General features: G+C 40.4%; 1 protein-coding gene and 1 long non-coding RNA gene across 7 annotated transcripts in view; one reads left to right on the top strand and one right to left on the bottom strand.

The window, feature by feature from the left end:
- Positions 1–12,711, bottom strand: part of LOC309620024 — a 335,464-nt gene that overhangs the window by 130,354 nt on the left and 192,399 nt on the right. The gene's annotated exons all lie outside the window — the stretch shown is intronic.
- The window catches only part of MID1 (midline 1), a 397,732-nt gene that overhangs the window by 233,293 nt on the left and 151,728 nt on the right, over positions 1–12,711 (top strand). The window contains exon 1 of one of the 6 annotated variants that reach the window (XM_082375670.1): positions 7,233–12,205. The exons of the other annotated variants lie outside the window; for them this stretch is intronic. The gene's annotated coding sequence lies outside the window, so the exon portion shown is untranslated. Of the gene's footprint in view, positions 1–7,232; positions 12,206–12,711 lie in introns of those variants that run through there. 6 annotated transcript variants of the gene reach the window in all.

Here is a 12,711-nt window from a genome sequence, read left to right as displayed (position 1 = left end):
TGCCTTAATTCTGAGCCTCAGTTTCACCATCTGCAGAATGGGGGAAATGATACCGACTATTTAGGGATCGGGTAGGGATTAGAGACAATTTATATAAAGTATTCCACAAATTGCTGGTATTTAAAAAAAAATGTCAGCAATGGGTATATGAAGGAATGGTTGAAAAGAGGAAACTCAAAGGAAACCTTACGTAAATTGCATTACCTGTCAACCATTTGGGTGTTAGGTGTATTAATGCATTCTTTATTATTGTCTGGAAGTCTCCAGCTCCCCCAAATAAATATTATTTCCATTAAGTTAATTCCTTTTACAGATATTCTTTGTTTTGTGCAGTGAAGAATCAATACAAGGACCCTGTCTATTAGGGTATAATAGTTAACTAAGTAATGCAGCATGAGACCTTTTTGCCCCTTTCTAAGGAAGCCATTTAAGTATTTAATGAAAGAGCAACTTCGCATCGAGTTAGTTGGTAACAGTCTACAGGACTTCCTGGTGCTGCTTCTAAAAATGACCTGGAAGAGTGTTTGGTGGTTCTCAATGCGATGGGACCATGTGCCCAGACCCTTGGACGTCATATCAACCCAGTCAACCTGGAAATCTCTGTGGTGACTGATGTTGGAGCCGAATTGCCCTCGGGTCCCTTAACACTGCTTTTGAGTCTCCCAGTTTAGAAAGTCTCTGCAGAACTCTCCAAGGTTTTAGGTCTATTGTATTCCTTGAGGGGCCCTTAGGGAAAAAAAAAGTGCCTATGTTTTGGGCGTTGTTACCCTTCTTCAAGGCAAGACTTTGTGAAAAGATACTGAGACAAGACAGTATAGATAGAAGGCAAAATGAGCAAGAAGAAAACTCCATTGATCATGGGCAAGGTCTCCACTGAGTTTTAGATTAAGATCTATTGATAAAATATATATACTCAATACACATATCCTCAGTGTATACTCAATATATTTGTGCCAAAGATATATTAGTTGGTAAAATTAATACATAAATGGGTATATTTGTGCCTTACAATAAATTCCTATTTTTAGGGTATAACGACTGTACCATTTTCAAAATACTGCCGCTAAATTTTGGCATCATTGATCTATCAATACCTATAAGGAGATGTTTTGTAGGTCCATAAGTGAGATATGGCTGATCCCTTCAGCTTCATTCGGTCCTTTATGGAAATCTTTATAAAAATCCTTCTGTGTGCCCAGTAGCTAACAGAGTTCCTGACAAATAATAGGATGTCAGTACACTTTAGATTTTGCCTTTAGATAGTGCTGCTTGGAGGATGAGCGCATGGTAGGTAACACCCCTCCCTTCCCCCCAAAAAAGCAGCGAGAGAGAAGGAGAGGGGAGGGGGAGGGGGAGGGAGGGAGGGAGGAGCCAGAGCCCCAGTCTTATCCACCCACACACAGTGTAAGGTATTTGCAATTGGAAATGATCTTAGCTGACATTTTCCAGTCTCCTACCCAATGCAGGAGTTCCTTCTACGATAATCTTCACCAAAGGGCAGCAAGCCTGCTGTAAGAGTGGAGGTCTCTTTCTGTTGGGCAGTGATTTGGTTCAATATGGTGTCATTATTTGTAGCTTGAGGTGGCACGGTGTAAAGTTCTGAGGGAAATTGGACCGTGGAGCCCAAGTGAGGCCTGGGTTGGTGGTGACCACATTGTGGAAGGCCATTTGGGACCAGTCTTGAGCCGCCGTTATGTTCCATTATGAAACCTAAATCCTAGAGCTTTCTCAGTGAGGTTAAATATATACATCAAAGGAATTTACATGGTCTTTAATTTGTGTTAATTGTTGGGAAGTACTATATTAAAATTATTTTAAAAAATATTTATTTATCTATTTGGCCACTCTGGGTCTCAGTTGCGGCATGCAGGATCTTTTAGTTGCAGCATGCGGGATCTTTAGTTGTGGCATGTGGGATCTTTAGTTGTGGCATGCGGGATCTAGTTCCCTGACCAGGGATCAAACCCGGGCGCTTGCATTGGGAGTGTGGAGTCTTAACCACTGGACCACCAGGGAGGTCCCTAAAATTATTTTTTTAAAGAAGAGTGGATATGTGTATATGTATAACTGATTCACTTTGCTGTACACTTTAACACAACATTGTAAATCAACTATATTCCAATACAATTTTTTTAAAGATTAAAAAAAATTATTTTTTATACTTATTGGACATCAGGTAGAGAAGGAGTTTTTGTCAGTTTCCTTTAGCATGAAAACACGCAGAAACCTCAACTTACCTGAATTTTGCCAAAATAATTAAACCTGTCTATTAACCACAGTTTTCTATGTTATACTTTTCCAAAAGATGCAAGGAAAAAAGGTGATATTTTGGATTAATGTGAAAATCGATTGTCATGGATACAAATATACATTCAACTCGATCTCTTAAATCTTCTCTATTTATGATTAAAGGGGAAAAAAGGTCTTTTTATAATAATGATCTCTAGGAACAATAAAATGTGGAATTACCTAAGAATCTTTCAATTAGATCTAGTATATGGTTGGTAGTTATGCAACTAAAGTGGACTCAAGCATTTTAGGAATGCTTCAACAGGGATTTATTTTTTAAAAAAAGGTTTCTATTTGGAGTTCAGTTAACCAGAAAATTAAATTAACCAGAACTCTTCTATTTCCAGAGAATTTCAATTAATTGAAGTTTGACTGTACTTTTATTGTAGTCTTAGTTCCCACGCAGAAGTGAATTCCATTTTCTTTTTATTTATCTTATTGAAGTATAGTTGATTTACAATGTTGTGTTAATTTCTGCTGTACAACAATTGTTATACATGTATATATACATTCTTTTTCGTATTCTTTTCCGCTATGGTTTATCACAGAATATTGAATATAGTTCCCAGTGCTATACAGTAGGACCTTGTTGTTTATCCATTCTATATATAATAGTCTGCATCTTCCATTTTCTGACTTATTTCTTGAGGAGTGCTTAAGGGCAGTGAACACCTCAAATGAGCAGGGCAGTGGTGGCTTTTTGGTTTTGGACTTTAATTATTACTATATATCCATCTACGTTGATACATATCTATACATCTATACATATATAGAGAAATAGAGCTCCCTGGCAGTGCCGTTTATGTTTAAAGAAATATGAGTAGATAATGCTTTCACTATGATTTGACTTCCATCTTTCTCTCTCAAGTATACTTTTCCCCGTTCAAACCTGCCATTTAGAACTGAGGAGTTATTTTCCTAGAGATAGAACAATGTTTTCTTCTCTGTTTCTTAAAGTAGTGCACAGAAGGAAACGGCATCGTGGTAAAAAGAATTTATAAGTGAAATTATAATGTTCTGCTAAAGATAACCAGGAAGTGAGGAGCGAAAACCCTCAAGTAGCAGAGAGGCCAGATGTTTTTTTTTTTTTTTAATGCAGTCACTAAGCAGGAAATTCTGCTTGATTAAGAGGACGCTGGTCTTGATTTTCATTCACTAGTTTTGAGGTCCTTTTTTTTTTTAATGGGTATACGTATACACATACAAAACACACGGTTTTCATTCAGCCAGTTGATCGTTTGTGCCATTGTCAACAAGATTCTGCTGATGAGAATGCCAAGTCTTAATGATAAAGAAGGGAAATGGGTTCCCAAGCCTCAGCTCTGAAAGAACTTGGAATCTGCCCACTCCGCCCCAAACGCTCCATCATTACCATCTCCATCAGATTGTTGTAGGGTCTGGTGTTTTGTTTTGTTTTCTTTTACTAACCCAGAATGAGAAAAGCTGTGTAACACAGTGGCTAAGTAGGGTTTTGTGAGCTACAGGGTAGACTCAGGGGAGAAAATAGAGGTTTTGGAGTTCAACACTCCAGGGGGCTAATGTGCATAAAGGACCCGAGTTTAATCCTCGGAGCTGCCAGTCAGGATCTTGATGAAGAAGCACCCATGCAAAGAATTGCTTCTGGATGCTGATAGGCTGGGGCGGGCACGGGGAGCAGAGCACCCCTCTTTGGGCCGTGATGTTTTGGCCGTTGATGTTGGGCAGAGGTTGCCTGGCAGTGGCTCAGACACAACAAAGCTCCCTTCTGGGAAGTCACACTACCCTTGTCTTACACCTTTTGCCCAGCACCCCAGGAGTGAGCGATTTCCCAATCTGTATTCTAAGGAAGAAAATGAATAGAGTTGTGAAACGGAATATTTGCATCCATTTATGAGGGAGAGTCACTTGGAGGAATTTGTAGTGGAAAGAATAGATGTAGACAACGGGCAGAATTGTTTGGGGTCAAGCCCTGAATCTAGAGGATGTTGATTTAAATAAGGACAAGCTAAAGAAACTACTTAACAAGGGATGACCCAGCAATCCTTACCGTAAAGATGATAAATCAGACGTTAAAACTTGTTTTTGATTTATTATCAAAATAAATATATTTCCACTTGAAGATAGCTTAGCTACCTGGAAAGGTCACTGTTCTCAAAGCTAGACATTTTTTTCATAAGTGGATTTTTAAGCCCTAGATTGCATCTCAAGTACTGAGTCCTTTGAATGTCGCCTTTTCTTATATTCAAAAAGCCAGCTTCTTACAGAATTTGATCCAATGAAAGGATGAAATGTACAAGATGAAATGCACACTTATTAGCTTACAATGAACCTTTTTTTCTTTAAGATTCACATAATCCTAAACCACAAACAAACAAGACCCTAAGATCATACCATTGGACATTAATTCCAAGGTAATATTGTGACTTCCTGTTTTATAAATTACATTTATAATACCTCTCAAAAATATAACAAGGAAGCATATTTTGATAATGCAAGAAGAATCTCAGAGTTTAGCCTGCCTTGAGAGAATTTTTTTTAAAGTCATTAGAAGGCTTATAACATTTATGGGATTTGTTTTCATATGGATCAGAAATATGTATATGTTTTACATATTCCTTTTTGCAGAATTATCAAGACTTCAGAGAAACAGTTTAAATCTTGGCTTTTAGGCCAGAAAGCCTTTGGCTTGGGGATACGTCACTCTCTGAGAATTGTTTGCTTTATAACTCGCCACTCCATCCTCTCCTAAACCTTCTTGTGTGTTTCCGTGTGGAGTGGTTGACAGTCTCCACTGAGACTTCCCCAAACCCTTGCCTTGGCCTCTGCTGTAGCAACTCTTTATTCTTCCATGACAGTTCCCTCTGTGGTGTCTTTAGCCATCTAGCCTCTTCTTGAAGAGATGGGCTCTAACGATCATGACTATTCCAGTTCTACCTAGCCAGTGGATTTCTTTCTGTTGAGATACCTTTTGTTAATGCTGTTATTGTCAGTGAGACCCCAACAGGGCTCTTAGGCATTGGCACCGTTCTAGTATTAACTCATCTTTGATCCTCCAGTCGTGAAGCCCTCGTTCTTCATTTCCCCTGTGCTGTTTCCTCACTTCTTTCCCTTTCCTTTCTGGAATTTCTTCTCCTAGAGAGACCAAAAACAGGTAAGTGCAGAGAAAAGCAATGACTCTTGAAGTGCCTCAATTAATTTCCTTCACACCCTTCCCTGTAACCTTAACTGCATGTCCATGGTTCCTTTCAACTTTGGTTTAACTTCCTGCCGCCAAACACTCAGACATTCAGGGAATTCTAACTACCCTACATAATTCCTATTTTTTTGGGTCCACTGTGTGATTGTGGCTTTTCTCTCTCAAACTGCATGGATCAAGTAAACAAAGAGGTCACTGATTTCCAATGATTCATCACTTTGTGTTTTTCATGTTAGAAATAGTCAAAGTTGGATTTTAATGTCCTTGAAAAAGAAATCATTCCTTAAGGAAATCTGAAACTAAATATTTAACAACTTGGGAAATTAAAGCACAAGTCTCTGCTCAAATGCTGGAAAGTTTTATCCTGAAATTAAGATGTTCTTTGCTTGTTTATGGGCAGAGGAAAAAGCCAAAATATCAGCAAAGCCTACACAGGTCAGAGCAGAAATATCTTCCTAGCTAAAGCAGACCTGCACTCACTCACCCCTCTGCCTTCTATCAAGTCATCCTTTTTGTTTCTTTCATTTTATGTATGGTTCTTTGAAATTATCATATTTTCTCGCCCATTTTCTGGTCCATTTTATGTTTCTCTCGTTAAAATGTAAGCTCTCTCAGGGCAGACCTTTGCTGTCATATTCACCAGTGCATCTCTGAGGCCTCCGTCAGTGCCTGGCACACAGCAAAACCTCAGAAATACCCGCTGAATGAAAAAATAATCAGAGAAGTGACTTTCTCTCTGGTTATACTCCAAAAGTAATTCTAAAAGAATTTTTTAATGCTTAAAGAAAGCCAAAATAATGTACGTATAGGATTTCTAATGTCATAAAAGTAACAAAACTGGCTTATTCTTCCAAACTCTTAAAATGAGTTTGGGTTAAGAGTAGCGAAGAGTTGAAGTTCCAGACCAGATACAGGCTGATTTGGGACGAATAAGGAAGTTATTAAGGGCTCTGTGTATTTGGGCAAAACCTATGGGTGGGGCGTACCTGCTCTCTGCCAGTTTTCCTGGTGCATCGTCAGCTGACCTTAGAGGATCTTAGTTCCCCAACCAGGGATTGAACCCGGGCCCTCGGCAGTAAGAGCGCCGAGGCCTAACCACTGGACCGCCAGGGAATTCCCTGGAACACTTTCTTATGAGCTCCTCTTACCTGTGGTCTTCCATGGTGCAGAGGTCATTCATGTCAAGTTAGCTGCCTCTGCCATCAGTGCTAGAAAGCCCGGTCGTGATCTAAATGCTAGGAACCACTACTGGCCAGCTCTCCAGGAGGGGACGGGGGCTGTGTCTTGGGGAGTGATTCTCTATGGATCTCTCACGTTTCTGTACCCCTGGTCAGCTGAGGTACTGACTGCCTTTGTTCCAGACTTATCTTTTCAAGGATGTTTGTACAGCGAACAGCCTTGGAAGATAGAGACAGGGCATCTCCCTCCAGGGTAGAAAGCAGGTTTGTTGTCCATTATAATAAAGATCATGACTCTCTCCAGGGCAAATGTTGGGCTTGTTTGCTTGCAATCCATCATCAAAGATTCAGGTTTCCTAAGCTTGGGGTTGCTCAGCTGTGATACAAACCCCTGTTTGTGCGGCATGCACCCGGGACATTTGCTCCATGGGACCTGGGGACAAGGGGAACCGACATGAACAGGAACCACGTGCTGCTTGCCGTGCCCTGACTCAAAACGTTCTTTGTCTCTGATTCAGGAGTCTCGTGTCTCCTGCCAGCACCCCTGAAACCAGGAGGCTAACTGATTAGCTTGCAAGTAGGAGAAATCTGAAACCCTTCACTGTTCTTGATGGTCTCACATGCCCCACCCCATGCCAGGGTCCCTTAATTCCTGCAAAATCACAAATTCTGGCAAAGGATGCATATGGGAAAGGGAGACCTTCACTGGGGAGCGGAGAACTGAAGCCTCAAGATCACGATAGGCGATCCAGTGGTAATGAATAGAGGTACATCCAAGTCTAGGAAATCAATGAGATTGCCTTTGTGAAGACCATTATTAAAGAGTAATTAACATTAATAATAGGAATTATTACTCATACTCTTCCTTCACATAAGACACTCAATGAACGTTATTGAATGAATAAATGGATTTGTAACCCTTCTGCTTCCGAACGTGGTTTGAAGAGATTTCCAATTTAGAAAATGACAGATAATGAACTTAGTGAAAGAAGAGTGGGAAGAGGTGATTCAGGACAAGAGGCGAAGAAGGATGTGAGAGCTACAGTTTTGCCAGGCAATTTTAAGACTTTGCTTCACAACTTAATCCTCAAAGGACCCTTCGAGATGGCTCTCATTGTCACAGTTTACAGATAAGGAAGCTGTAGAAGATAGGAAGCGGATCTGTGAGTGTAAGATACATTGCATAGCTGGCTCCTGCCCGCCTTTGCTAGGAAATGGCAGAGCCAGGGTTTGAACTCAGGTTTATCTGGTTTTGAGGTACACGTTTCTTTGCACGACACCGCACCGATGGCCTCACCCCAAAACTAGACCGAGAACGGTTGGGCCAACTGAGCTCAGGGCTTAACCCTGAGTTTTCTGACAACACGTCAAAGAGAAAGGCGGATGAAATGCATGATCTGAAAGACGAAAGCCTATCGGTTCATCTCTCATCTCACAATAGAAGGAAAGGATGGGGAAAGGTAAAAAGAATAGTAGAACATAGAGAAGAGGGAAAAAGCTTGCAATTTTAGATGCAATGCAAGATAGGGTATATTATTTACTGTTCTAAACCCCTTTAGCTTAGAGACTGCAAATAATAATAATAATTCTTGTTGTGTGATAAATCCAACAAACTAGATAAACTCCGATGATCTTAAGTGCATCGTCCTACTAGCAGCTTCAGCAGAATTTGCGTCAGAAGAAAAGTATAAGATGATAAAAGCATGACTTGACAAAACCTGGCTGTTAAGTTAATGTTAGCAAGTTAGTTGCAGCGATTGTTTCTCAATGTAGAACCCGTTCCTTAGCTTCTCTGGGAGTTCTGGAAAGCTCTATTTAAAGGTTATCTTTAAAATGTATGTTAGAGTATGCTAATCAAAAAAATTGATTTCCTTAGGAATACATACTAAGTTAGCTCAGTTATCTAACAAAAAAGAGTATTTTATTTTAGATGGGGCAAAACATAGATGTAGAATTTTCAAGAAGTGGATCACAAGTTGAAAAGTGGGTGATTTAGTGTGATTTGAAAGCAGTTTTAATTTTATGATACTTTGTGTGTGTGTGTGTGTGTGTGTGTGTGTGTTAATGATAACCTAATTTTACTGCCCCAGACTTTAAAGATCTCTTGCTGCCAGGAAAACGAGTTCATCCATTAGCATTGAAATCAGTTCAAGGTATTTTTGCTCAAATTTCTCCCAAGAAGCCTCCTGCCTTTGTTCTGTGGGGACACCCAGTTCCGACACTGTTCTTAATATCCTGTTTTCGTTTGTCAGCACTCTTGTCCTTTTCATTGCCCTGTTCCCCTGTTCCCCATCCCTCGTGTGGTGCTTTACAATAACAACTCAGAACAAAAGAGTCCCTCCTCTTTCTGTTGCCTTAAAAAAAAAAAAAAAAAAGACTGCATCCCCTGACTGTAGGGCTTGAGTGATCACGGGAAATGTTTAAAACGTGTTCTTCATAAAAGTTAACCAGGAGTTGTGAAGCAGGGTTACTTTATTTTTTAAGATCGCAAAGTAGCTTCAGGGTCTTGTGAGCGCTAGGGTTTTGTGTGTGGCTAACTTTGAAACGGAGAGGAAAAGCGATTTCCTTTGAGAAAAGGAGCTCTCATATTTGAGAGAATTTCCCAATCTTGTAGTTCTTCCCAAGAAGAACTACTTCTTCTTACAATAAGAAGTAGTTCCTATGTAACATTGTCATTACCTGAGTGCATAGTTTGTGCGTGTCGTGTCATTGAACTTAAGAGAAAAATTGTGCAGTGCCACATTGGCCATCATCAGCACCTATTTACTGATACGTTGTCCTCCTGGTGATAAGAAATGGGAAGGGGAGAATGTGCATTTTCTCTGCCTTCCAGAGGAGTGTTGGAGGAATGAAGTAAGAAAACATTTCCCCAAGAGGCAAGCAGTTTTCCAGGTGGGATTTTCTTGCTGTCAAAATCCAGCTCCACTGGTCTTGTCCTTCAGAGACTAGACCTCTTGTGTGGTTTTGCTGATTTCCAGGTCACCCTTTTCAGATATGAGTGGCAGATTATTTTGGTCATTTGTTTGTTTTGGTTTTTCATATATAAATTTATATAAATATATATAAATTATTTACAGGTTTCTGTTTTTGCACAGAGGAAGGAAAGTTTTTCTCATGCAGGAGGGATGCTATAACCCACAGGTTTGTGAAGAGTGAATACTAGCAAGTCCCAAGGAATTTTGCAAAGGTGCTTTTGTACATGTATGTGTGTGGGTGTGTGCAGATGTATCCACATGCATGTTTATATATGGCTTCAAGAACTAATTACACTGTAGACATACATAGGATTTTATATAGACAGAAATAGTTCTGTTAATGTATGTGGAAGTGCCTACTGAACTATGAATATACACTTGGAAAAGCATTCAGGAAAGGCAGTGTTGGAGCACTTTTCCTCTGTGGGTGGTTTCACAGGACTCAGTGGCCTCCGTTTCTGCCACCACCATGCTGTCGGGCCTGCTCTTCCAGAAGGTTCGATTTAGATTTTTGTCAGGAGACTAGATGTGACACATTCTCACTCCCTTCCTTCTCTTTCAAGTCTGCTCTCACGGCCTTCAGAACCAAATTCTTGCCTGACACCCGGTACAGCATAGACCTGGAAAACATCAGTCATTTTCAATTTAGTGTAAAATAGGTTCCATTTGTCTTTAAAACCGGATGCTTTCTTTCTTAACATAAATTCTAAAAGCTATGAAATGTCGGAGACCCTCTGACAGTGGGAAATTTCCTGTTGAGGTGGTCAGATTATGCTCTCTAGAAGATGATAGAGTTTGTTGTTGTTTATCATTTTCTTTGGCTTTTGAGGGGCAGAGTAAATGTTTCCTGATGTTTCAGGCTAATTTTCCCACAACAACGCCAAAATGTCTTGGAGAAGTCTTGACAATTTTAACGTTGTTTTAACAAAAGCGGTGCTTTCAGATCTCTTGATGAACAGTTCTTTTGTTCTATTGGATGATGTACGTGTGTCCCTTCCATGGACAGTAAGAACTTCTTAGGGAGGTCATCTGTCGGTGAAATTGAGTAACCCCGTTTTTTATTGTTAAAAGACAAATGAAATTATGATTAGTAGAGACACACAAGTCAAGAAAATGTATGTTTGCATTTTTATGTCCAAACACGAGAGGCGTGCTTTGGTTTACCATGAGGGGTTGCAGTGGCATGAAAGTAGGTGTCACAACATGCGAACCAGGTGACACGGGGAAGCTGTTCTTGCCTCCTGCTGGCCCTGTATCAAGAATGTTCTTTAAAGTTAAAAAAAAAAAATGTTCTTTAAACACCTTTGGTGGAGTCCAAATGTCTGGTTTACAAATCGAATTGTGCAGGTTCGCAAGCAGTGTGGGTTTTTAAATGTTTTTGGTTTTTTGTTTTTTTTTACACTTTTCTGATGATTTACTTTAGTTGCAATTTTTTGCCTTGTGCAGTGTGATAAGCAACATCCTTGAAAGAACTGCAGCGCAGGGCAGGTTTTTTGTTTTTTTTTTTGCTTTGAGGAAGACTACTTCCCTTTCTTCCTTCAGACAGTCAGTTCTTAATAGATTACTTTCCATTCTCGATTCTCTCTTTCTTTGCCATTCTGGAGACAGATTTGGGACACCCATCACAGATTTGCTTTGTGTGTTTGTGTGTGTTTATGCTTGTATTATATGTACATATATACATATGATATGTCTATATGGGTGTATGTGATAGCTACATATATGTAGTGTATATATGTAAAGCTTGCTTGTGGGTGTATAGACATGCATGTATATTTCATATGTATATTTTCAGTTGTTTCTCAGGAAGATAGATTGCAATTTAGATCTCTCTTTCTCAAAGAAACAATGACTCTGCTTTATTGTGTCTCTACAAGAGATCATGCTTCCTGACGTAGCGTTAAAAAAAACTTCTCCTAGATGGTATATTTTAATTCCGAAGATAGATGCGAAATAATAAGTATAGTATTTAAAAAAAAAAAACAAAGCAGCCTCCAGAGCATAATGTGATCATGCGCTCAGGAGGAGGCCGAAAGGATCAAAACGCAAGGGAAGCCAGTGCCCGTTGGTGACCCCGGGAGCTGGGGTGGGACGGCTCCCGTTGGCAGTGTGGAAAGCTGGCATCTGGCGCTCAGCTGTAGGACACTGACCCGCTGCTGGTCCCTGTGAGCAGTGAGGGTAGAGGTCCTGGTGCCAAGTCATGATTTCGGGGAGGGGGAGACGAGGCAGTGGGTGTTGACCTGACCCGAGCTGCCTTTTCATTTGGTTCACATGAGCACTGAGTGGGCCGGGGCCCAGGGAAGCCACGGCAGGGTCCGAGGAAAAGGCAGTTAGAAAGCAAGAGGGAGTTTTGATTCTTCAACTCAGCAACCCTGGCAGGGTGGATGAGGTGGAGCTGGCCTTCCTGGAATTGTCGCGTCGATTTTCCTGTTGTGTTTCACTGTTGACGCTCTCACAGACACACAGGACCGCTCCAGCACTGCCTGCCACCCACCATCTGGTCTCGGTGGCCTGTCTGTCCTTTCGTGGGTCCCCATCCTCTGCCTACGGCGATGTTTCTTCAAAAAGAACTAGGGTGCAGTCCATTGGTGGGTATTCAAGGCAATCTTTTTGTAAGAATCTGGAGAGATGCTAAAAGAAGTCTTAAGGACAAATGTTCTGTTTCCTGTTTTTAACCTGTTTATCCGTCTTTCAGTAGAACAAATTGCGTCTCTGAGACTGTTGAAGGGGTTTCTTCACTGTTAAGACAGGGCAGAATCGGGCAGCTGTTCCTCCAGAAATCAGGATTGCTTTTTTCCGTCGTCATTTGTGTCTTTTTGCTTGTCTGCTGGTATAAATGAACTCCAGAAGGTGTATTTAAGCATTCTGTTAAGTAAATTTGGAAGACTGGGGGTTTCAATTAAAATAACCAGACAGTGTGACCTAGCTCCCATTTCTCCTTAATTCTTATCATTAAAGGTTTCATATCCCTAAAGACATCTGCCAGGCTTCCAAGTGATTCTTTTCAGGAATGTTCATTCATTATTAATCAGGTTGCATGGGCAAGAGAGTATGTGATTATTTTAAAGAATGTCCTAGAGATCCAATTATTAAA

Source organism: Balaenoptera borealis, assembly GCF_965194805.1.
Source record: "Balaenoptera borealis genome assembly, chromosome: X".
NCBI classification, from domain to species: Eukaryota; Metazoa; Chordata; class Mammalia; order Artiodactyla; family Balaenopteridae; genus Balaenoptera; species Balaenoptera borealis.
This window is presented reverse-complemented; position numbering and strand designations above follow the sequence as displayed.